Here is a 26589-nt window from a genome sequence, read left to right on the forward strand (position 1 = left end):
AATTTTCCGTCAAAAATACATGTTCGTTTAATAGTAAAGTATCTTCTAAATACAAATTATCACGACTCTAACATCTTCAGTTTTTGAGATATGTGTCCTCATAAAAGTAATTCAACTGTTTTTCACCTCCGCCCCCAAGATTATTTCCCCCCCAAAGCGCCTTTTTCTTTGGTTTTACAGGAGATCCAAATACCAATTTTCACGTCTGTAACAACTTTACTTTCTTTTAGATGTAAGTATCCTCTTAAAATTTATTCAATTAATGTTTCAAATGTTTCTTCTCCCGCCCCACTTCACTGGATTTTCCGAGAATACCTGTTTCTTTAATTTTAAAGCAGATTCCAAATACCAATTTTTCACGTCTGCAATCTTTCGATTTTGAGATAATAGTATCCTCATACAAAGAATTCAACTAATATTTCAATTCCCCCCTCCCACTTTGGGTGGATTTCCGAAAACAAAAAATACTTGTTTCTTTATTTCTAAAGGAGATTCCAAATTTCAAATATCACGTCTGTGACATCTTCAGCTTTTGAGATATCAGTATTCTAATTAAAATAATTCAACCCCATTTTCAGTCACTTTTATCCCTCCACCGAAATGATTTTTTAGAAAAGAAACATTTTTCTTTATTTTAATAGAGATAAAAAATACTATTTTTCACTTCGGTAACATGTTGACTTTTTGGGATATACTGTAGAAATTCTAATTTTAAAATTTCACCCCCTTTTTAGTTCACCTTAAGTGGAGTTTCCAAAAACAAATCACCTATGTTTCTCTACTTTTACAGGAGATTCCAAATACAAATTTTTACGTTTGTAACATTTTACGTTTCTGAGATATACTGTAGATATTGTCTTTCTAAAAATACACCCCAATTTGTCACTCCTGTTTAACCCCCATTAATTGGATTTTCCAAAAACAAAAAATACGTATTTCTTTATTTTCAAAGGATATCCCATATACCAATTTTCAGGTCTGTAATATCTTCTGTTTCTGAAATATACATATCTTTGTTCATGGCATTCAACCACTTTTTCACCCCTCCAGTTGGGATTTTCCGAAAACTAAAAATATGTGTTCCTTTTTTTCTTAATGGGGATTATAAATACCAATTTTTACATCCGTAAACATTAAAAGTTTTCAGATATGAATACACTCATTTTAAAAATTCACCCCTCTACACCCCCCATTAATTGGATTTTATAAAAAAACCGTGCTTTTAATTTTTAAAGGAGATCCCAAATTCCAATTTTCAGGTCTGTAATATCTTCAGTTTCTGAGATATAAGTACCGGTATCCTCATTAAATGTATTCAACCCCTCTTTCACCATTTTCACCCTTCCTTCCCTTTCAGATATATATACACTCATTTTAAAACTTCACCCCACTTTTCACCCCCCATTAATATATTTTCCAAAAACAAAAAGTACATGTTTCTTTATTTTTAAAAGAGATCCATAATACCAATTATCAGGCCTGTAATATCTTCACTTTCCGAGATATAAGTATCCTCCTTAAAGGCATTCGACACCTTTTTCACCCCTTTTCATCCCTCCTATTAGGATTTTCCAAAAAGAAAACAATTTCTGTTTCCATATTTTTAAAGGATATTCTAAATACCAATTTTTTACATCTCTAAACTTTTAAAGTTTTGAGATATAGATACACTCACTTTAAAATTTAACCCCGCTTTTCACCCCCTTAGCGACAGAATATCCAAAATTCCTCCCTTAGCGAGCACCTACATTGTACTATAAATGTACCCTCAAAATTTCATTTCATTACGTCCAGTAGTTTTGGATCGGCGGTGATGAATCTGTCAGTCAGTCAGTCAGGACATGTTCTTATAGATATATACTAGCAAGATACCCGTGCTTCGCTACGGTATTATACTGAAATTTATAATTGAATGCTTATTGTTTTAGATACATAATCCGCCGAAATTCGCGATCAGACTCGTTTTCTGCGAGAATCCACCAAAATTCCCGATCTGACTGGTTTTCTATGATTTTACGGCACGTTTCCTCCCATTTTTAAATCTTCCTTTCCAGCAATCGATTTCGTACTTTCCGGGCTAGGCTCAGGTATTCCTCCCGGTCAGTTGGGTTCGTAAATCTTTGCCATCTTTTCCTATAATATTTTTAATATGGATAAAATCCTTCAGGAGATCCGGCGTGGTGTCATATTGGGTGCCTTGGTGGCACTGAACCCGCGGCCGGACGTAAATATCCCCATAAAAATAATTCAATTTCTTTCACTTCCTTTCACACTCCTTCCTCCCCCCGCTCCTAAGTGAATTTTCCCGCAAAAAGTACTTGTTTCTTTAATAGTAAAGGATCTTCTAAATACCAATTATCACGACTCTGACTTCTTCAGTTTTTGATTTATGTGTCCTCATGAAAGGAATTCAACTCCTTTACACTCCCGTCCAGGAGCCGTTTCCAGCGCGGTCCGCGCATTTGACGACGGTCCGGATTATTATTATTATTATTATTATTATTATTATTATTATTATTATTATTATTATTATTATTATTATTATTATGTGTTGCTGGAATGGATGATGACAGGGAAAACCGGAGTATCCGGAGAAAAACCTGTCCCGCCTCCGTTTTGTCCAGCACGAATGCCACATGGAGTGACCGGGATTTGAACCACGGAACCCAGCTGTGAGAGGCCGGCGCGCTGCCGCCTGAGAAACGGAGGATCCTTATAAGTACATTAATAACAGTAAAATCAATTGGTCTCACCTCCTTCTACACCCCACCCCCCACCGCCGTTAAGTTTAATTACCGCCACCCCCCCCCCCCACCAACAAATTTAAAAGAATGCTTGTTCTTTATGTTTAAGGGAGATTCCAGACACCAATGTTCACGTCTATTATCTTCGGTTTTGAGATGTAAATATCCCCATAAAAATAATTCAATTTCTTTCACTTCCTTTCACACTCCTTCCCCCCCCCCGCCCCTAAGTGAATTTTCCCGCAAAAAGTACTTGTTTCTTTAATAGTAAAGGATCTTCTAAATACCAATTATCACGACTCTGACTTCTTCAGTTTTTGATTTATGTGTCCTCATGAAAGGAATTCAACTCCTTTACACTCCCGCCCTCCAAGATGGTTTCCCCACCAAAACGCATTCTTCTTTGTTTTTAAAGGAGGTCCAAATACGAATTTTCACGTCTGTAACAACTTTAGTTTTTATTAGATGTATGTATTCTCATACAATTAAGTCAATTAATTTTTCAATTCTTTCACCCCCCCCCCTTCTTTGGATTTTCCGAGAATACGTGTTTCTTTACTTTTAAAGCAGATTGCAAATATCAAATTTCACGTCTGTAACATCTTCATTTTTCAGATATTAGTAGCCTAATTAAAAGAATTCATCACCATTTTCAGTCACTTTTACCCCCCCCCCCTCCCTCCAACCAAGTGGTATTTCCGAAAACTAAAAGTACACGTTTCTTTATGTTTAATAGAGATAAAAAAATACCATTTTTCTCTTCTGTAACATGCTAAGTTTTTTTAGATATACTGTAAAAATTCTCATTTTAAAATTTCACCCCATTTGAGTTCCCTTTAAGTGGAGTTTCCAAAAACAAATCACCTATATTTTTTACATTTACAGGAGATTTACACCCACTCTTTACGTCTGTAACATTTTACGTTTCCAAGATATTCTGTAGATAGTCTTTCAAAAAATTCACCCCAATTTGTCACTCCTGTTTAACCGCCATTAATTGGCTTTTCCAAAAACTAAAACATACGTGTTTCTTTATTTTTAAAGGAGATCCCATATGCAAATTATCAGTTCTGTAATATCTTTCGTTTATGAGATATGTGTATCCTCATTAAAGGCATTCAACCCATTTTTCACCCTTTTACACCCCTCCTATTAGGATTTACGGGAAACAAAAAAATACGTGTTCCTTTATTTTTAGAGGAGATTCTAACTACCAATTTTTACATCTGTAAATTTTAAAGTTTTAAGATGTAGACACACTCATTTTAAAAAATTCACCCCCTCTTTTCACCCCCAATATTTGGATTTTCCAAAAACGAAAAAAATGCGTGTTTCTTTACTTTTAAAGTAGATCCAAAATACCAATTTTCAGGTCTGTAATATCTTCAGGTTCTGAAATATAAGTAGCCTCATGAAAGGCATTCAACCCATTATTCACCCTTTCAAACCCTTCCTATTGGGATTTTCCGAAAACAAAAGAATACGTGTTTTTTTATTTTTAAAGGAGATTCTATACACCAATTTTTACATGTATAAACTTAAAAAGTTTTGAGATATAGATACAATCATTTTATAATATTACCCCCTTTTCACCCCCCTTAATTGGGTTTTCCAGAAACAAAAAAATACGTGTTTCTTTATTTTTAAAGGAGATCCCAAACACCAATTTTCAGGTCTATAATATCTTCAGTTTCTGAGATATAAGTAGCCTCATTAAAGGCATTCAACCCCTTTTTCACCCCTTTTCACTCCTCCTATTGCGATTTTCCGAAAACAAAAAAATACGTGTTTCTTTATTTTTAATGAAGATTCTAAATACCAATTTTTACATCTGCAAACTTTAAAAGTTTGGAGATATAGATTCACTCATTTTAAAAATTCACCCCCTTTTCACCCTCCCATTAATTGGATTTTACAAAAACAAAAAAATACGTGCTTCTTTATTTTTAAAAGAGATCCAAAGTACCATTTTTCAGGTCTGTAATATCTTCAGTTTCTGAGATATAAGTACCGGTATCCTGATTAAAGGCATTCAACCCATTTTCACCCTTTTTCATCCCTCCTATTGGGATTTTCTGAAAACAAAAAAATACGTGTTTCCTTATTTTTAAAGAAGATTCTAAATACCAATTTTTACACCTGTAAACTTTTAAAGTTTTGAGATATAGATACACTCATTTTAAAATGTCACCCCCCTTTTCACCCCCTTAGCGACGGAATATCCAAAAATTCTCTCTTAGCGAGCACCTACATTTTAATATGAATATATCCCCAAAATTTCATTTCTTTATGTCCAGTAGTTTTGGCTCGGCGATGATGAATCAGTCAGTCAGTCAGTCAGTCAGTCAGTCAGGACAAGTTATTTTATATATATAGATAGATTTCTTGAAAAGTCGATTTGGTAATATATTCAATTTGATCAAAAGTGCACTTCTCATTTCTCCACGGGACTACTACTTTATTCTTGAAAGTAGCACGTCCGTCGAGTTAGTCACGATGCCCGAATCTTCTTTGGAACTTCTTTTTCTTTCGCTTATTATTATTATTATTATTATTATTATTATTATTATTATTATTAGCTAATTCCATTACAGATTCATAACATAATAGTGCGCAGTAAGGCTTCTTCTTCTTCTTCTTCTTCTTCTTCTTCGTCTGTAATGTACAATAATATTATTAGTTTTACTCCCCTGTAAGTAGGTCTACTTTCCAGTTTTTGGAGACGAGGAGGTTCTAAAATTATGTTACGCAGGAATTCTTTAACGTTCCGATAATTTTACAAACACGAATGGTGGTGATAATTATGCTTGTTGTTTAAAGGGGCCTAACATGTAGGTCATCGACCCACAGAAGTGAATCTGGTATATTTAAGCATCTTCAAATGCCACCTGACGGAACTAGTGTCCAATTTGTCACGTTAGACTGAAAAGCCCAGCGCTCTGCATTCTTGAGTCACTCAGCCTGGCGCTTCCGTACCATACAGCCCTCACAGAGTGGTTTTTACTTCCATCACAACAATTTCTTCCTTCCCGCTCGATACACCGCCACCGTTCTTCTTCGTACCACCCCTATCCTTCTCAGATCATATGCTATATCTTCTAATGATCTTATTACATGCCTTCCTTTCCTTTTCCGTCTATCAGATTTATCTTGAAATGTTCGTCTAATAGTGGGCCTACTTCCCTCTGGCATTCGTATGAGATGTTCAAAGAATAAATTCTGATTAGTTTATGCAAAGAATTTTTCGTTTTCTGGAAAAGGTTGACTTATTTTCTTCAAGATAATAATATTATTATTATTAATAATAATAATAATAATAATAATAATAATAATAATAATAATAATAATAATAATAATAATAATAATAATAATAATAATCACCATCATCCTCATCATGATCATCAACTGATTGCATTACATATTCTTACTATACGGAAGCGAAGTGAAGCTTTATCTATCCTGTTCAGTGGACCAAAATATGATCCATTTTACTCCAAGTATTTTTTCTGAATTCTTCTTCCTGTAGACCTATATGATTGTCCACCAGTCGTTGCATGAGGTATAATAGCCTAAAGTTGCTCCGATACAAGCGACTGGAGAGTCTGACGTAACATGACGTGAGACAGGGTGCACCTGATTGTAAGCCAAGGGCATCAAGGGGGTGAGACGGCAAGAACCACGCATAGCTGCCTTCGAATCCCTTAGGCTTGCTCCAACCAATCACAACGTAATATACTCGCTGACATAGCAGGAATTTGATGTTTATTACAGTCATCGAAATAATTTTAAATGAATTAGTTTAACAATGTTTGAAATTGTGATTTACAGACAACAACAAATAAAAATAATAATAGTAATAATAATAGTGATAAGAATAACATGTTTTAGCCATGTGTCATCTGATTATAGATAACCTTCGGGCCTATACCACATCGTACCAAGACGTCTAAATCTTTGATTGAACCGGGAATGTCAATCTAATTGGCGTAGTAGTCCCACCGTCGGCAGGCGTGAACATGGTTTTCCGTGGTTTCACCTTTTTCACTCCAGCAAATGCTGGGGTTGTATCTTAAATAAGTCCACGGCCACTACCTCCCTCACCCTATCCTTCCCTTCCTTGTGTCGCCTAAAATCTTCGATATGTTAGTGTGACGTTAAAAACCTCTAGCTATAAAAGGAATTGTTAGGTTTGAAATAACAAGCATTTTTACTGATAAATTAGGTATGCTATTCAAAATGTCCACAACTTTCTAAAATGCAGAACTTTTAATTTTCCTGTTCGCGCATCGATTGCATCATGCACGATGTTTATGGGAAATTTGGTTACCGCAATTTCTAGGGCTCTAACGATACTGTCAATATTGCGATGTCTCTAATTGCAGACCTTTTCTTCAAGGCCTTACAACAATTTTTAATCAATGCGATTGAGATATGGACTGCCAGATAGCCCAGCATCAAAGGAAATCAAGTCAGGAATAATTGCTAGAAACTGTTCTTCAGTGGTGGCCTTGATTGCTGGAGAAGGTTCCTGCTGAAAATTCCAGTTCCGCTCCATGAACTAAATTGATTTAATGGCTATAAAACAGAGCGTATCACTATGTTTTGGAACACTTCATTGGTTATTTTGACACCTTACCCACAAAAGTGAATGTACGAAATACCATCGAAATTAATTCTCCACTAAAACATCAGTGATGTTTGGTAGTGATGATGAAGAACTCTCTGGATTTTCGGAGCCACTTGACCAGCCGTGCCTGCTTTTAAGGCATTGACACGATCGTTCTGACGGTTAAAGTATCCTTCAGTTATCAAAACTCCCTGGTTAGTGAAGAGAATTGTCCTTGACCATTGTGTGTGTACCGCTTAAGTAGGGCAAGGCACTTGACCAGCATTTGCTTCCTCAGTTGTGTTGTTAGGAAGTGACCAGGGCTGTGACGAAGTGATTTCAAAAACTAAGGTCACTTCTTAACACACTTCGCTTCGAAACGCTCATCTCTTTTGGCCTTGCCGTTTGTTGTCGCACAGGATTTCGGCTAATTCTTTGTTTGGCGACTGTAACGTTCAAGCGGACATCAGACGGCTCGAACGAGAGTGGTCAGACATACTCCCGGTCTCACCAAAGCTTTTTGCCTTAAGTAAAGTGATACTTTTGTACTAAAAATATCAGCCGGTAATACTCTTACCGTTGCCCAGGCGCTCCCGAATGCTATTTTATTGGTGCATTCTTTATAGAGACTACAATAATGGGCTGAAAGTGTTCAATGTGGAATGAGTGTGTTATTTATTTACTAAATTTTGTTGTGTTATTTATTTCATTTTTAAATTATATTAATTAGTTTCTTAGGTTAAATTATTGTTAATTCGCTTACTGGAGTTCAAATACGTTATTGTAATGTTTTTGATTCGAGAAAATAAAGTAAAGACCGAAGCGTTCGATTGATCGGTAGACAAACATTCTAATGATCCTAAAGTTCTTTAAGAATATCAAATACGCTTGAAGGTTATCTTTCCTCATTTTTCAGAGCTATTACCACAGTACGATATTCATTATCATCCCGTTCCATGATTACGAGATATTAGATGCAACAGAATCACTTTGGAGGCTAGAGCTTTATTTGGAAAACATGAACTACCGGTACTCGCCTAACGTTTCAGCAATTTCCACACTGGTTCATACGGGTGAGGTTTTGTTGTTATCTTTCTTTTCTTAGAGTTTGGGTATTCTTGCAGTTGTCGACCAAGTCTTCACATATGATAGTAGATCAAACTGCTGGAGTGTGTGTCCGTAAGATTAATAAATATTCATTATGTTACAAGAACACTTCTGACAGGAGTTACAATTTCATTCATTGAACTGAAGACTCTTGGATGCTGCAATAGTGTTTACTGCTGGCAAAATAGAGAGGATATCGTCTTCCTTTTACTTCCTGTTATCTCTATTTGCTTTACTTCACTCTTGAGTGTTAAGTTGGTCAAACAAGTACCCGACACTTCCCTCTTCATATAATGCAACTAAGACTTCCAGTCATCCAGATGGACACAGCAAAATTAAGTAATAAGTAACATTATCATACCACTTGTAGTCTCCTTGGCTCAGGCGGCAGCGCGCCGGCATCTCACCGCTGGGTTCCGTGGTTCAAATCCCGGTCGCTCCATGCGAGATTTGTGCTGGAAAAAGCGGAGCGGGACAGGTTCTTCTACGCGTACTCCGGTTTTCCCTAACATCTTTCATTCCATCAGCACTCTCCATTAACACTTTATTTGTCAGTCATTAATTAATCATAGCCTCGGAGGAGTGCGAAAGGCTTCGGCAACCGGCAAAGTTCATATCCTCGCCGCTAGATGGGGACTTCATTCCATTCCTGATCCGGTTGAAACTGGAGAAAGGTTGTGGATTTCCATTTCCACCATACTACTTAAGAGGGAATCACAATTAAAAGGGGTGTCTAGGAAAATTGATCATAAGAATACAAGTTACCATAAGAATACCAGCCGCAAGCTACTGCATCTACTTACTCCCTTCTCAATACCATAAATGCAATAAGAAGTCTACAAACACTACCAAAATTGATTTATTCGTGCATTGTCACTATCACAAATGTAACAATAAACGTTTTAAGATACCAATTACATTTACATTGTTAATGAGACGATTGTGGTTTCATACCATCTACAAGGTATGTACTGTGACAGGGTAGTTCTCAAGGAACTTTCCAAAAGCAGATCCGCTAAACTGGATCGTTAGTTTCAAGAATGAAAATTCAGATTCATATACATCTGTTGATCAGAAGCAAGAATGCAGAATTTCGTTGCACTTCATAATGTAATTTGTAATTTATCTTGGGAAACATATTTCCAAAATTCTTCTTCTAATGATTGGGCCTTTAGGAACAGATCACATCGAAAGATTATGAGACGATCTCATTCTCAATAGAACTATTATCCATGGAGAAGATCACACTGACTTCTCCTGCGAAGTACTTTGTGTCTAAGTTTTGTCTTAATGAGAGGGGAAGATATTGAACAGATAGCCTAGTGATCGACCAGACAATCATGTTCGGTATGTTGGCCAGCCCTTGTATAGGTCATAAACGCCTATGGGAGGAGTGCAAGAACAACTCTATTATCCACCTCGGTAATAAGTAGGATATAATGATTAGCCCTATAGGCAATCTGCCCGCCATTTTTTCCAGGAATTAGCTTAGAACTCAGTTCTATGGTAGGCTGAGTTAACCCCGGCAGAAATGGAAATCTCGCTTCTGAATTTCTCGACATCCTTGTGAGGAATGAAGCGCACATCCTTCCGCCTCGATTATGTAGCCCCATAACTGGGATATGGTGATTGTTATAACTTTTCAGTTCCTAATAGGCCCGTTCTCAAATTTAACAATATTGTTACCAACCAGATAACTCCATTGTGTTTAAACCGTGGCTATCACCATTTTATGGGCTCAGAGAATAGGTGTGCTTTACCTTTCTGTGGAAAATATGTTCTATAGTTTACCAACTAAATCTGAGGTAAATGTTTTAAGGTATCAGTCTCCTAGGTCATGACTGCTTCGTTGCCATATTGCCAGTGCACAGACGATTAAAACACCGCATTGACAGGGGAAGTCCAACATACAGTGTTCGTGATGTTAACGACCACAATGTTCTAAGCTTCTTAAATGATACAGCAGTTCTCTTACTGGTTCACTTTACCTCAGAAATACATCTAATTGAATCCAGTCTAAGGATCTATTCTATAAATTGCTCATAGTGTGTATGGACATAGGCTACTCGTAGTGTGAAAGTAGCGCCTCTACTTCTAAACTACAGGCTTCCAGCTCAATTCCTGTCTTGTCCAAGGATTTTAATTATGGTTAAGGGCCAAGGACGGGGATGTTTCATATAATCTGCTAGACGCGTCACTGCCGACACTTGTCAAATGCTCACCGCTGGCTGGGCCTTTTTCTCGGTTGCACTGAATCGTCGTCTCCCTGAAATTTTATCAATGTATTAGGGTTGGCACTCGATATGAATTTGGCCCAGTTTTACGGAGGGTTGCACATCCTGACTCCAATCCTATATGGAGGGATGTATTGATTGGTAGTGTGGTGTGTTGAGTTGTTTGCTTATGAACTGAAAGTTATCAAAACTAACAGAAACACCCAGCTCAAGAGGTACAGGAATTAACCAGTTTAGCCCGGCCCTCTCAACTGAAGACCACTACGCAGACCATTCAGGCAAAGAGCCTGACGTGAGGTTACGCATTTTTAGCTGGATATTTACATATCTTAAAATGTGGAACTGTAACATCCACATACAGCTTAATTAATTTGTGAAAAGAATTAACTGAAGCGAAGAACACGTATACTGAGCTCTCCATGGGCTGCATAGTATTGAAACTCTCAGGACATGCTTCCTCAAACACGGACTTCAAGTTACTGCATGTTGTCAGAATCATTGTCCTGCTGGTCACGTTACAAGTTTGTCCTAACAAGTGGCAAGTCTAACATGTATGCAGGAGAGATTGCGCCTTCTCTTCTTGTTCCATATTTCCGAAGACGCGTGACTGAAATCTGGGACACGTTATGAGCTCTGTCCTGGGAAGGTGTCGGGTTATTATTGAAATCTTTCGCTAGAGACTTATACAATAGATTTCGTAGTGGAATATTTTTCTTCTCTTCAGCTTGTTGTAGTCAAAAATAATTTCCAAGAAGTAACTCTCAAGACTCACTAGTTAAATACTTACCATGTTTAGAAATAGGGAGAAGTACAGTAGAGAAGATTAGTTCACTTTCTGCTGACAGCTGAAAATCACCATGTAGGATAGTAAACTTTTAGCACCTTCATCTCATCAAAGACCTGCTGCCAAGACAAATGGTCTGTGACGAAGTCCACATCCATTTTGTTTAGCTTTCGTGACCAGGTCCGCTTTGTCTTAGACTATATTCATAACGCTTCTGATTTGGTCTCAAAAGGCTGAGTGAATCCCATCCCACCTATGATTATGCGAAGAAATTGGAGGAGCCTGAAATCGAAGCTTGGGAATCTGGGTAGAAGACAAGTACACTATCCCTACATCATGAGGGTTAGAACTACCATACTAGGTAATGTATTGTCTTGTGATTCTAGAGTGTAAAATAATGTTTAGTGATTGTCAGAACTAGTTGTCCTATAATTATTATCCGCTGTTTTGGTGGTTATCTCGTCAACTTTCTTGTGCAATTATCTGTATTTTCATGTTCGTTGCTCTTTCAGAAAGAACGGAAGTTCAGTTTACGGTTCACAGTCAAGCCACATTTTTTAACACACTGGTAAGTTAGAATGCGTTCCTGCATACTCATTAGTAGGTTTACACGTGAATATATCATGTAATCAGGTACAGAGTGAGGACAAATGTTACCCTCTAATTATCAAGCTCAATAGATACGACTTGAATTAATAAACCTCCGGAAAGGAAAACAAGTGGAACTATGAACTCACAAATGAATCTATCCGGTTTGCTAGGTGAGCTCGATTTGTCAACGACGTCTAACTCTATCATGCATACGGTTGAACTGGAAGCTAATTACTGCATGTGGATAAAACTCTGTGGTTGTACTTGAGCTGTGATCATTCTAGAGAAATGATGTGGCACCCAGTTAGAAGAGTGAGAAAGATCGGGTTCGGTTTCTGAGGGCGTTCAACCTTACAACTTATACTTCACCAGAAAATAACACTGGCAGAAAAATTATCCTGCAAAGACGTTTCATACCTTTTTACAATCTTAAATATATCTCTTAGGATCATGGAATTTATGACCAAGATCTTTTTACCCCAAAATGTTCCATTGTCGTAATGTGTGAAACTTTACATATTTAGTCTTACGTATGGAATAGTCTTCAAATGCTGTTCTCTCCGGGATGAAGTGTTGATAAAACTGAAGTATGCCTCACATAGGGCAGCTACTGTCATCGTTGGAATTCGAAACTCGGATCTCCAAATTGTGTGGATTCTCTGCTATATTGTGAAGAATAATTTAATATCTTCTGGAGTAGATTTTAAACTTACTTTGGATGTGTTCAGCTTTAAAACAAATACAATAATATCTTAATATTTAAATGAGAGCAGTGAACCGAAGCTTGAGCAGCTCACAGGTTTTTTATTTACTTCGCAGGTGTTTCAATTTTTTTAAATGGAGTGAATAGACGTTACGTCAGTCCGCCATAATTTGGTGTTAGCGGGACCTAAACACAGCAAAAGATTTTCTACTGTAACGGTTCAAATTCCGTTACAAGCATTCATCTGTATTGTTATTAGTATTAATATTTTATTTGTATTATTATTATTATTATTATTATTATTATTATTATTATTATTATTATTATTATTATTATTATTCCGTGGTATCCGTGGAAAGCAGAGGTGAAAGAAGGTGCTGGGGTGAATGGGTCTAAATACGATGTCAGGAATAGATTTAAAACTCTAACAAAGTTTATATTTCTTTTAGAATTTCAAACTTAACAATTTTTCATAACAATATTACAGGTACAAATAGCAATCATTAAACGAGATTGGGAAAATTCCACGATTAAGAAGCTTAACACTTTGGGCTTTGAGCCCCTAGGTTTACAATTTTACAAGAGGAAGATATATTATTTAACGAGGGACAGAAGTCCCCTAATTCAAGAGCACTTGCTCCCTAAAACACAATATCTAGCCTCCTAGAGGCACACTTTACAGTAACAAAACTTGCGGAAGAGCTAACAGGCTCTTCGTTTGTTTCAGCCTCCTCGAGGCAATCTCACAAATCTTACACTCTCTGGCCTTCCATGGCCAAACTTACAATTTGAAACAGGGGTATCCCGTACCCAACCTATACGGCCTTTGCGGAAAAGAACAGGTTAAGTAAACGGCCCGAAACACAAACTGAATGGAGCGGAACTGCGCTCCGAGATAATGAACACCTAAAAAACCCTAAAGGGCTCTAGGCCGATGAAACAGGGGCTATTCCCAAACTACTGAGGTGACTCGTATAAGGTTAAATTAATTTATTACGAAAAGGAAGAGAAACAGTTACAAAACGTAGTCACCTCAAATCAAGATGAAGGGGAGCTCATGAGGGTAATTCACTCTCTATCCCCGATTTAGAGTTAAAGATTCTATGAAGTTTTTACATTAGCCGGAAGAAGTTACATTTTAGAAAAGCTAGGTTACATAGCTAATGATTCGGATATTTCCCTCGGGTTAAACTGCGGAGTTAGCAAGAAAGAAAGATGTTATGTGGCCATTACCTTGTAGATGTATTAGCTACCGACGAATGAGGCCGCCCGCCTCCTGATAAGCGCACGCACTCTCGGATAGACGTTGATCAGTTGACCAAGAAACGAGAAAAGCCGCAGTTTATAAACCCTCAGGGAAGGTTCGAGATCATTCACGATTAATCAAGACACACCCACTGAATTTTATTGGTAGATTTCAAAAGTAACACTCAGAATCGGAGAAGAAGCCTGTGATAGATGGAAAATTAATTACAGAAATTAGTGATTGGTTGGATTCAAAACTGGCGGAAAGAAAAAGTAAATATTGCCAACCCAAAAATAAATGAATATCAATTAGTTAAAAACCTAGAAATACAAAACTTCTTTAAATTATAGGTTCTTTCACTTCGCACCAGGGTGCATGATCATAGTTTATGGTGGTGTCATCTGTGGAAGAATATCCAAACGTCTTGCTGAATGTCAAACAAAACAAATAGAAATTCACTCAGGTTAGGAACCTACACAATAACAAAATTACTCAATATTTAGGTGGTGAAATCTTCTGATTAAAGTTCCAAGTTGGTGTAGTTTGTTTTACTGTTTCACCAATAGAGGAGTTCATTTAGGCGCTAGCTTTGAAGGCGCGGCGTTGAGGTGTACCTCCCGGTACAGTTATTATTATTATTATTATTATTATTATTATTATTATTATTATTATTATTATTATTATTATTATTAATATTATTATTAATTTATTATTATTGTTTGATTCAATTCTGTATTGATTTCGCTATATATTAATTAATTATCGCTTGCTTCATTGTAGTTAATTTATAGTGTATATATATGATTTTGTGTACATTGGCATTACAATTATGTAGAGTGAGACTTAATGCCTAATATCAGATATGGATGTATTATTTGTGATACTACCTATTAAAACATTGCAACACATGGTGTAATACTGTTACAGTAACTGTCGATTCATCGCTCTGTTATTGTATGCATTTAGCGATGAGATCATTTTAGGGAATTCCTAGTTTGCCTTAGGCTATTTCAACACAATATGTAACATTTGTAGCTGGGTGGGAGTAATATCATGTCTGTTTTTAAGTCTGAGGTGGGTGTTATACCATGTGACAACGTATGTCTATATATATGGGCTGTATCCTATGGCGGCACTCAGTTGGATAGTTCTTTTGGTTGGAAGCAGTTTGTTGGAAGGAGATGCAGTCAATTTGAGTCAATTGGAAGGAGACGAATGGGGAACAGTGATATGGATACTTAATCGTCAGTGACCAAATGGATTATATGTTCGGAGTGTGTTTCGTGCATCTGTTCGGTCGAGTTCTTGTGTCAGTTCGGTGACAGCCGAATATTGAGTCGTCGTAATGCAGACTAACAGTTATCAGTGAATTACTTGTAAACTAGATTGTGAAGTGTGAATATAATTTCAAGCCATGCCTTATCTCGTTTGTGAAACTAAAAGGATACACAACCGAATTAGCATTGACATACCTACAGCTGATATTAATTCAAAGGAATACGTCGTAATAACACTCAAAGTGTTCAAGGTGCAATTAAGTGAACCAGTGAGGGATAAATTTCTTGTACAACTTTTAAATGTGCGGTCAAGAGGATTTCAAATTTAATGCGTAGAGTTTCCTCCAGTTATAATTGTCAGAGTTTTATATTATTTTTTGAATTATAGCAGTAAATCTCACTCGTTAAAATCAGCATTTAAAGAATTTATTTTGTTTAGTATGAAATAAGTACTGTTTCATTTCAATATGTAGATCTGATAACCTCACATTTTAACGGGAAAACCGAACGCCAATCTCCTTTTCTCAGAACCTATATGTTATGCTGTCAAAGTAAGCTTATTATCTCACACCCTAGAGATATTCAAGATTGTCATCCATATATAATTACATATATTTGTGACCAATATAGTAACATTACAACCCATTTACTTCGTATGACTATTAATTTTGTAGCTTCCTATTGATTATTCTGTCGGTAATTGACTCTAAGGTGTTTAATTGGATGGGACACATACAGCAGTATTACGCTTGATTGGCGACTTCTTTTGTAATAATTTTGTTTCATTTGGGAAGCTTTAATACCACTGTCAACAGGTCCGCGTTTTGCCTGTGTTCATTAATACTATTTCTACGATCTAAGGTGAGATTATGGTTGTGATTTGTGTCGCACACGAGGGGTTGGCTAAGGTTTTACGATCAGATACCCTTCCTGCAACCATCCGTACGTGAAGGGGGATGTATTCTGCTATTACGTGTTTCTGTGGTAAACGAAGAGCTTTGTTGTAGACAACACAAATCATCACTTAAACTAGGCACGGTTAAAACCCCTGACCCGTGTGAGAATTGAACGCAGAACCCTTTGAACCGAAGGCCACTATGATAACTCTTCAGCCAAGGGTCTGGACGATGACTTGTACTGTTACAACTCTTAAATTGCTATACACTTTAGGAGACTGGTCAGACTATTTAGGGGCTCATCTGGAAGAACGTGTGTTCTATTTCCCGTCAGGAAGTCGAAAAATTTTAAAACGATATTTCCACTTCTTGGAAGACACGTGGCACTGAAGTTTACTCAGCCCACACTAACAATGAGTATTAGTTTTTTTCCTGGGGGAAAACGAGGCCAGGCATAGGACTAACCAATCTATCCCACTCCCGTCCACTGTATCCTAGGAGTGTGGGATATTTTGGCAAGTAAAATGGTAAGAATATGTATATATATTAATTTATAATTTGTTTTACGTCGCACCGACACAGGTAGGTCTTATGGTGACGACGGGATAGGAACTTGACAAGCATTACGGAACAGGTTACATTTCGTAGAATGATGCTATAAATTAATTTGAACAATGACTGTCACTTTGAGTGACTGGTGATAATAATAATAATAATAATAATAATAATAATAATAATAATAATAATAATAATAATAATGGCTTTATATTCTGCTAACTACTTGTACGTTTTTGGAGACGCTTAGGTGCCGGAATTTAGTCCCGCAGGATTTCTTCAACGTGAAAGTAAATCCACCGACACTAGGCTGTCGTAGTTGAGCACTTCCAAGTACCACTGGACTGAGCCAGAAACGAACATGCCAATTTGAGGTTAGAAGGCCAGCGCCTCAACCATCCAAGCCACTCAGCCCGACTAAAACTGAAGACCTTTACCCATTATGGCACCCAAGATCAACTCTTAAGCTCAGTTCCTTTTATACAGCTAGTTACGAATGGTATTATTCCGTACAATTCAGTTTTTCTAATGTTCAATAGGGAACATGCATGATCCGGGGTTTTAATTAAAAATATGCTAATCTGATACAAAATTGCATGCAGAATTCAAAAATGTGATCAGAATGTACAAATAATAACTCCAAACATGATAAAAATCTACGAAAATGTCACGTCACGCAAGTACGCGATCTCATTGGCCTGACGTCATCGTACAGGTTGACTGAATTAGCAGACGAAATAACACGTAGTGTGCTGTGAGAAGCAGGATACACTTCGCGTATTTCTACTTTACGTTAGTGTCTAGTATGGTTAAATTCGAGGTCTATACATTGGATAATAATCTGAGTGGTATATTTTAGACTTAAAATGAATCCTGCGCAGACAGTGAGGCAGAAAACTTATAACTGGTGTAGAGTTCCGATGTGCAATAGCACATCGCATACCATCCCAAACAAATTGTTTATAAACGTTCCAAAGACGCTAAAACTAGGAAGAAATGGATTTTGGCTAGCTGGAGAAATGCTGGTGATATATCGGAAAAGTCTACAGTTTATTTTTTTAAAGATTTTAACGTAAGATGAATTTGTTTGAATTTTCAAATCACTTTTCCATGTCAGCTGTTCTAGTGGTAAAACTTTAAATTTTAATGTATGATGCTTTAAATGCTTCAATTACATCTTGGAATATGAAAGTAATAAACGGTGCATTAAATAATGCTGATTATTAAAGTATTCTCCAAACCTAACCTATGTTTTGGGTGATCCATGTCAAGATAATAAATCAAAGGGGTTATGAACCATTTGGACAGCTCTAATTCTACCAATATATCTTGGCATGGGACAGTTATGTATGTCTTTATTGAGGAGCTTAATTGGTAAAGAAATTTAGGCTATATCTAAATACCCTATAATGTAACAAAGAATAGGCGTGTACATCATGAAAGGAAACGACGTGAATTTAACAAATGTATAACTTTACACAAAACCAATGCTTGTCTGTTGGAGTCTTATAAGTCAACAATGCTCAATTATAATAATTATCATAATATTAATGAAATAAATAACATAATTGCACACAGGTGAAAATAGTGATGTAGGTGTTTAAAATATAATCCAACTTAGCCTAAGTTTTAGGTTATACAAGCCAAGTCAATAAACCGAAGGGTAAAAATACCGCGCGAGTTGGCCGTGCGGTTAGGAGCGCGCAGCTGTGAGCTCGCATCCGGGAGATAGTGGGTTTTGAACCCCACTGCCGGCAGCCCTGAAGATGGTTTTCCGTGGTTTCCCATTTTCACACCAGGCAAATGCTGAGGCTGTACCTAAGGCCACGGCCGCTTTGTTCCCATTCCTAGGCCTTTCCTGTCCCATCGTCGCCATTATGTGACGGTGTGACGTAAAGCAAACAGCAAAAAAAAAAAATTAAAGTCAAAGCACCCAAAGACATTCCTGTATTGAGCGACTAAAATGTCACCAGGACACTTTTCTTTCCTGATATGCTCAGCTTGTTAAAAGCCAAATGTAATTAATGTTACTGGCTTCACGCCCCGCTAACTACTACGATTTTCGGAGACGCCGATGTGCAGGAATTTAGTCCTGCAGGAATTATTTTACGTGCCAGTAAATCTGCCGACACGAGGCTGACGTATTTGAGCACCTTCAACTACCACCGGCCAGAACCAGGATCGAACCTGCCAAGTTGGGGTCAGAAGGCCAGCACCTCAACAGTCTGAACCACTCAGCCCGACTTGTGAAAACTAGATGAAGTCATATTTACCTTTATCATGTTTAACTTTTTCCCTCCACAAAGATATTTAATTCTCTTTCATGGGCCCCGGAAGTGGGTAGGCCAGTTGTCCCAACCATAAATATATATTTTTTTGGGAATGATAGATTATAGCCCTATAGTACTATGATCTTTCTTTCTTTCCTTCTTTCTTTCTTTCTTAATCAGTTTATCCTTCAGGGTTGGTTTTCTCTCGGACTCAGCGAGGGATTTCACCTCTACCACTTCAAGGGCAGTGTCCTGGAACGTGAGACTTTGAGTATGGTGATGAAACTGGTGAGGAGGGCCATTACCTCGCCCAGGAGGCCTCACCTGTTATGCTCAACAGGGGCCTTGTTGGAGGATGGGAGGATCGGAAGGGATAGACAAGGAAGAGGGAAGGAAACGGCCGTGGCATTAGGTGCCTGGAGGAGAAGTAGGAAAATACGAAAAACCACTTCGAGGATGGCTGAGGTGGGATTCGAAACCCTTCTACTCAGTTGACCTCCCGAGGCTGAGTAGACCCCGTTCCAGCCCTCGTACTATTTGTTTTCAACTTTCATGGCAGAGCCGGGAATCGAAACCGGGCCTCCGGGAGTAGCACACATTAACCACTACACCACAGAAGCGGACTAATACTATAATGCTACCTATATGTTTATGTTAGTGCTGAAATCCGATTTCTTACTTTACTAATGCTGAAAGCCCGAAAATGTAATGTTATTCTTTAATAGGGGAATCAGTCTAGAAGGAATTGTTGAAAGTGATGTGATATCTATCCAGGTTCGTTGTTATCCTAATACTATGGGTTACAGTACATTGCACGTATATAAAAGATGCCACTTACAAACTTGTTTTTTATCCGCGAAATTCTGCGGCCACAAAAGTCACTATTTTTCAAGAATGATGACATCTACACATGATAGATTGTCTGATTGTGCTGTTTTGAACCTTTCTTCTGTCATTTTGAAGTTATTCGCGATCATGAATAATAAACAATCGGCTTTTAGCAACGGCTGATGCACAACGGCTGGTAGAGCTCCATGCGGTACTGGATCGTGACGTCACAGCGCGCCGCTTACGTCAGAGGCCGTTTCACTCGCTTTGCGGAAAGGCACTATTAAATAGTTTTTTAATGGTAGAAAACAAGGCAACATACCACAATGTAATACGTTTACGTACTATTTCATTGGTGTACTTTTCAAAAAAAATATTTTTGAAAATGATGCATGTTCCCAATTGATCTGATAACTGGTCTTTATTTTAAGTTGGAGCGTAGAGCCATGACGTTGTGCACCTAATTGTATGTTTCCTACTCCATGACGGCCTTCTTTCTTGTACTGTATGTCTGATATACTGTGTTAACTTGACAAGCATAACGGAACAGGTTACATGTTGTAGAATGATGCTATAAATTAATTTCAGCAATGGCTGTCACTTTGAGTGACTGGTTGACCGCCACATCATGATATATGCAGGTCTTAGCTTGGATGGCGCTTCAGTTTGAGACGAACTTCGGGTGTGTGGTAGACTCAATGGAATATCCATTAGTGACAGAGGTTTTTAAAGCTCAATATTATGTTTTAATTTTATTTCCTGTTACATTCGTAACTGGCTTTTTCTCTATAAAGTCAGCGTGCGGAACTAATGAATATTTCAACTTGTAAGCCTTGTACTGAATGTTTTGAGTATACAGTGGTTTTGTTGGAGTGGAATTAAATCCTCTCCTCCCTAATTCGAGCTCCTAATTTAATATTATGACATCACATCGCAATGAAAAATGTAAACAAGATTTCATCTTGTTTACTTCACCAGGGATGACAAGTTGGTGTTTCTGCAGGTAGAAACAAGGTGGTTGTATCTATGTGCATGATGTTAAGGATTTCTACATCGATTTAACGATTTCTCTTGGTACAAAATCTAATAGTTTACAACAAACATGGGCATGCAGTGGTTCAAGAACCTGAAGTGGTTCTTGAACTTAGTGCAAACTACGCGAAATGACACTGCAGGAGATCAATATTAATTCGTCCATCACTGTTTTACATCTTAAACTTGAATCAGAGTCAGTGGAGAACATCAGCTCAGCTCCAGTTCGAAAGTCGTCATAGCACGTTCAGAGCCAATGAAATCAGCGCCACCGAGATAAATGGCCTGGCGATGGTCGCGTAGCTGTGAGCTTGCATTCGGGAAATGGTGGATTCGAGTCCTGCGAGTTGCAGCCCTGAAGATGGTTTCCGTAGTTTCCTGTTTTGACACCAGGCAAATACAGGTGCTGTACCTCCGTTAAGGCCACGGCCGCTATTTTTCGAATCCTATCCCTTACCCAACCTTGCGTCACCGAAAACCTTCGATATATTAGTGAGATGTTAAAGAAAACCAGTTGAAAAATTACTCAGCGCCTAAACTAAAATTTCAATCTGAATTGGAAGAACAGTTTTTATGCGTTCCGGAAGGAGAGAGGTCAGTCCCATGCACTTCCACCATGCAAAATTAAGACTGAATTTGCAGTTCGAATTTATATCAGCGCAAAAAGAATTGTTGAACATCTGTGCCCTAGCATATTTGGCGGAGATGTACCCCAGATATTTTAAGCACATGCAATTAAGATTATTTTCAGCTTAAATTTTGGACTTACTTTTACTTATTTCTGTATTTTGTACTTCACTGCACATAGCAACCTTTAAAGTAATGATTTATTTTCCTGTTACACGGTGATTAAAGAGCATATTGTTTCTCGCATATGATACAATGTATACCTTTCTAGGCTTGCGCTATCTGATAACGTCCTGGGCTAGCGCTCGTAACAGCTGTTTTTCGTGCACGCACAACTGTCGGTCAGCTCGTGACCTTGACATCTCTTGAGTAGATGGAGAGGTGTGTCAGGCGTACTGTGTGATATGCGTGTGGCGGTCCACCTCTGATCAAATGTGTACCACACTACTCGTAGTTTGTCCAGCGGCGTTCTATGGAGCTGAGAGCTGGTCAGTCACCAAAAGCACCGATCGCCCTCTGCACATCATGGAGATAAATGACCATTCGATGAGACCAACTATCGTATCCTCGACATTTATAAACGAAATATGCATTCTAGGGAGTATGATGATTTGGAGTGGACATAACAAAATGAAATGTAATATTATTGGTTTTTACGCCCCACTAACAACATTTTGGCGGTGTTCGGAGACGCCGAGTTGCCGGAATTTGTCCCGCAGGAGTTCTTTTCCGTACCAGTAAATCTACCAACACGAGGTTGATGTATTTGACCACCTTCAAATACCGCCGGACAGAGCCAGTATCGAACCTGCCAAGTTAGGGTCAGAAGGCCAGCACCTCAACCATCTGAGCCACTCAGCCCGGCGTTTTACTGTTTTTTAATAGCCGAAATGAACGAAACGTCTGGAAGTACGATGTTGAATTCTACACACAATCATACATCCCTTCCACTCAACCTCACTGACATCAACCACGTGGAATAAGCTGGGTGGAGGGGCTGTGCGAATGCAATCGCGGGGGTGCTTGACTCTGTGTTCTCTTCAAAAACTGTACTTGAGCCATGTCTGTACATATTTATGACGTCAGAAGTTAGGTCCGAGGATTGCTTCATTACATAGATTCCGTTGCTGTTGAAATTGACTTAATTGGTAACGGTTGTCCCTCTGACTCATGACTTTACGTACCCTTTACTCTCCTCCTCTTCATCCTTCTGCAGTGCTGTCTGCCCCCATTCGAAATAAGGGCTGCTTTTATTGGAGTTTGGTGACAGAACAGCAGATGATGCAGCCATTTCACAATTTCCTCGAAATAATTGGATCGACTGGCTGAACCCTGTTGTTTATTGGACCACTTACAATGCAGGCCTGGTCACCAAGATGAGGGTGGGCAAGACAGACAGTACTTTCCTTACATACTGTAACACTGTAAATTATAGGATTAGTCGGACAGCTTTTTGACTGCCTTATCATCAATTATTCTCTATCCCTTTTCTTGTTGCTGAATTGTACTGAGCGGAAGGGGATGAGATGCTGGGGTTGGGGTGGGGACATTGGGAATGATTCACGCCACACAAGGGTGCCGGAGTATGCTGAAGTGGCTCTACGAGGCAGCCGAGACAAGAACAATGGTTCGTTGACTGACACCACGGAACTAGAATACAGATTGTGGCTAGGAAGATGTCTGAATGCGCTGAAGACATCACACTCCAGCTCGACTCGGAATTATTTGGCTAATGCGGTTAGTGTAGATCTAGCTTGCAACAGTAAATGTGATATGTGTCACGAGGGAACACAGGCCCCTTATTTCCGTATACACCAGAAATATCAACGACGAGACATGGAATTTTGTCTTCAAAGTAGCTCACTGCTGACTATAGGACAGTGAGACATGCCAAGGGAAGGTAAAAGATTTGGAAATATTAAGTTGATTTAAGAGACAACTCTTTTATGAACACCTGCTTTTCTCTCTCCATGTGTTCTCGTAAGTTGGGCCTTTCTGGAGATCATATTTTAAATTTCCTCATCTTTAATTCGAAACTGCTGACATTGGTAATTGAATGATTTGTTAAAGTAAACTCGTGTCTTCGTCCCGAGGTGGTGCAGCTCCTTCCAGGATCACCCCTATTGGATGTGAGCTACATGTACCGTGATAAGCACATACCAGCCCTCCTGCCGTACTTAAATTTCTGGAAGTACCGGGAATTGACCCGGGCCTCCGAAGACAGTAGCTAATAGTGTTAACCGTTAATCTACGGAGGCAGGCAATGATTTATTAATGAATCAGTAATCTCTCTCTCTCTCTCTCTATGTATATACGTATGTATCTATATATATAAAATAACTTGTCCTGACTGACTGACTGACTGACTGACTGACTGACTGATTCATCATCGCCGAGCCAAAAAACTACTGGACAGAAAGAAATGAAATTTTGGGGATACATTCATATTAACATGTAGGTGCTCGCTAAGAGAGGATTTTTGGATATTCCGTCGCTAATGGTGTGAAAAGGGGCAGTGAATTTTTAAACTGAGGATATCTATATCGCCAAAAACTTAAAAGATTATAGACGTGAAAGTTGGTATTTGGCATCTCCTTTAAAAATAAAGAAACATGTATTCTTTGGTTTTCGGAAAAAAAAACCTTAACAGGGGGTGGAATGCAAGAATTAAAAAATTAGTTGAATTATTTGTATGAGAATTTATATATATACCAAAAATTCTAAATGTGTTACGTGAAAAATGGTGTTTGGAATCTCCTTTAAAATAAAGGAACACGCATTTGGGGGGGAGCGGGGGAATGAACTTGGTAGAGGGGGGTGTTAAATCGGAGACGATTTCCTCTTACGAGGATATATATCTCTCAAAAACTGGAGATGTTACAGTCGTGATATTTGGTATTTGGAAGCTCTGTTAAAGAAATGGGTACTGTTTGTTTTTGTATAATTCACTTGGAAGGGTGTGTGAAAGGAAGTAAAAAGATTCAATTCTTTTTCTGAAGAAACTTATACCTCAAAACTGAAGGTTACAGACGTGGAAACCGGTATTTGGAATCTCCTTTAAAAATAAAGGAACACGCATTTTTTGGGCGGGGGACGCGGGTATGGAGTGAAAAAGGAGTTGAATATTTTCATGAGGAGACGTATATCTCAAAAACTGAAGATGTTACAGGCATGAAAATTTGTATTTGGAATTTGCTTTCAAAGTAAAGAAACACGTAATCTTTTGTCCTTGGAAAATCCACTTAAGGGGGGGGTGTGAATTAATTGAAACATTACTTGAATACTTTGTATGAGGATACTTATATCTCAAAACCTAAGATGTTACAGACGTGAAAATTAGTATTTGGAATCTCCTTTAAAAATAAAGAAACACGAATTGGGGGGGGGGGATAGACTTGGGGGCGGGGGCGGTGAAAAAGCTATTTGCTTTACGTCGCACCGACTCAGATATGTCTTATGGCGACGATAGGATAGGAAAGGCCTAGGAAGTGGAAGGAAGCGGCCGTGGCCTTAATTAAGGTACAACCCCGACATTTGCCTGGCGTGAAAATCGGAAACCACGGAAAACCATCTTCAGGGCTGCCGACAGTGGGGCTCGAACTCACTATCTCCCGATTACTAGATACTGGCCGCACTTAAGCGACTGCAGCTATCGAGCTCAGTGCGGTGAAAAAGGAGCTTAATTCCTTTTTATGAGGATACATATATCACAAAACTGAAGATGTTACAGTCGTGAAAGTTGGCATTTGGAAGCTCGTTTATAAAAAAAGAAACACGTTTTATGGTTTTTGGAAAATTCACTAAATAGGGGAGGGTGAAAGGTAGCGAAGAAACTTAATTCTTTTTATTAAGAAACTTATATCTCAAAACTTAAAGTTACACGCGTGAAAATTCGTATTTGGAATCTCCTTTAAAATAAAGACACACGCATTGTTTGGAGGGGTGGGAATCAACGTAACGGGCTGGGGTGAATGTGGAGTTGAATTATTTTTATGAGGATACTTATATCTCAAAATCTGAAGATGTTAAGGGACATGAACATGTGTATTTGGAATCTTCTTTCAAAGTAAAGAAACACGTGTTCTTTTGTGTTCGGAAAATCCACTTAAGGGGGTGAATGAATTGAAAAATTAGTTAAATATTTGTATGACGATACTCACATCTCAAAAGGTAAAGATATTAAACACGTGAAATTTGGTATTTGATTCTCCTGTAAAAATAAGGAAACACGCACTTTTGGGGAGGGGGAATCAACTTAACGGGTAGGAAATGGGGGGGGGGGAGGGTGTGAAGAAAGAGTTGAATTACTTTTATGAGGATACATATATCTCAAAACTGAAGATGTTACAGACGTGAAAATTAGTATTTGGGATCTCCTTTAAAAATAAAGAAACACGCATTTGTTGTTTTCGGAAAATCGACGTGAGGGATGTGGGGTTGAAAATAAGTAAATAAAGAGTTGAAATATGTTTATGAGGCTACTTTATCTTAAAAACTGATATCTTAAAAAGTGAAGCTGTTAAAGACGTGAAAGTTGGTATTTTGAATTTCCTTTCTAAATAAAGAAACACGTATTTTTTGTTTTCGGAAGTCCACTTAAGGCGGGATAGGGGTGGAAAGAATTCAAGAAGAAGATGATGAAGTAATCGTATGAGTATACATTTATCTCAAAAACTGAAGGGGTTACAGACGTACAGACATGAAAAATGGTATTTGGAATCTCCTTTAAAATGATGAAACACGTATGTTTTTGTTTTCGGAAAATCCAGTTAAGGAGCTGAAAATAATTTGAAAAGCGGGTGAATTTTTAAAATGAGTACCGGAATATCTACATTATATGTCAAACACTTAACATCTTAGACACGATAAACTTGGCATTTGGAATTTCCTTTAAAAATACGGGAACATGCACCATTTTGTTTTCGGAGAACGACTTAACGGGACGTGAAAAGAAGTGAAAAATAGTGGAATTATTTTTTATGAAGATACTTATATCTTAAAAACTTAAGATGTTGCAGTCGAGAAAATTGGTACTTGGAATCTCCTTTAAAAATAAAGGAACACGTATTTTTTTTCGGAAAATACACTT

Source organism: Anabrus simplex, chromosome 2 (assembly GCF_040414725.1).
Source record: "Anabrus simplex isolate iqAnaSimp1 chromosome 2, ASM4041472v1, whole genome shotgun sequence".
NCBI lineage: Eukaryota > Metazoa > Arthropoda > Insecta > Orthoptera > Tettigoniidae > Anabrus > Anabrus simplex.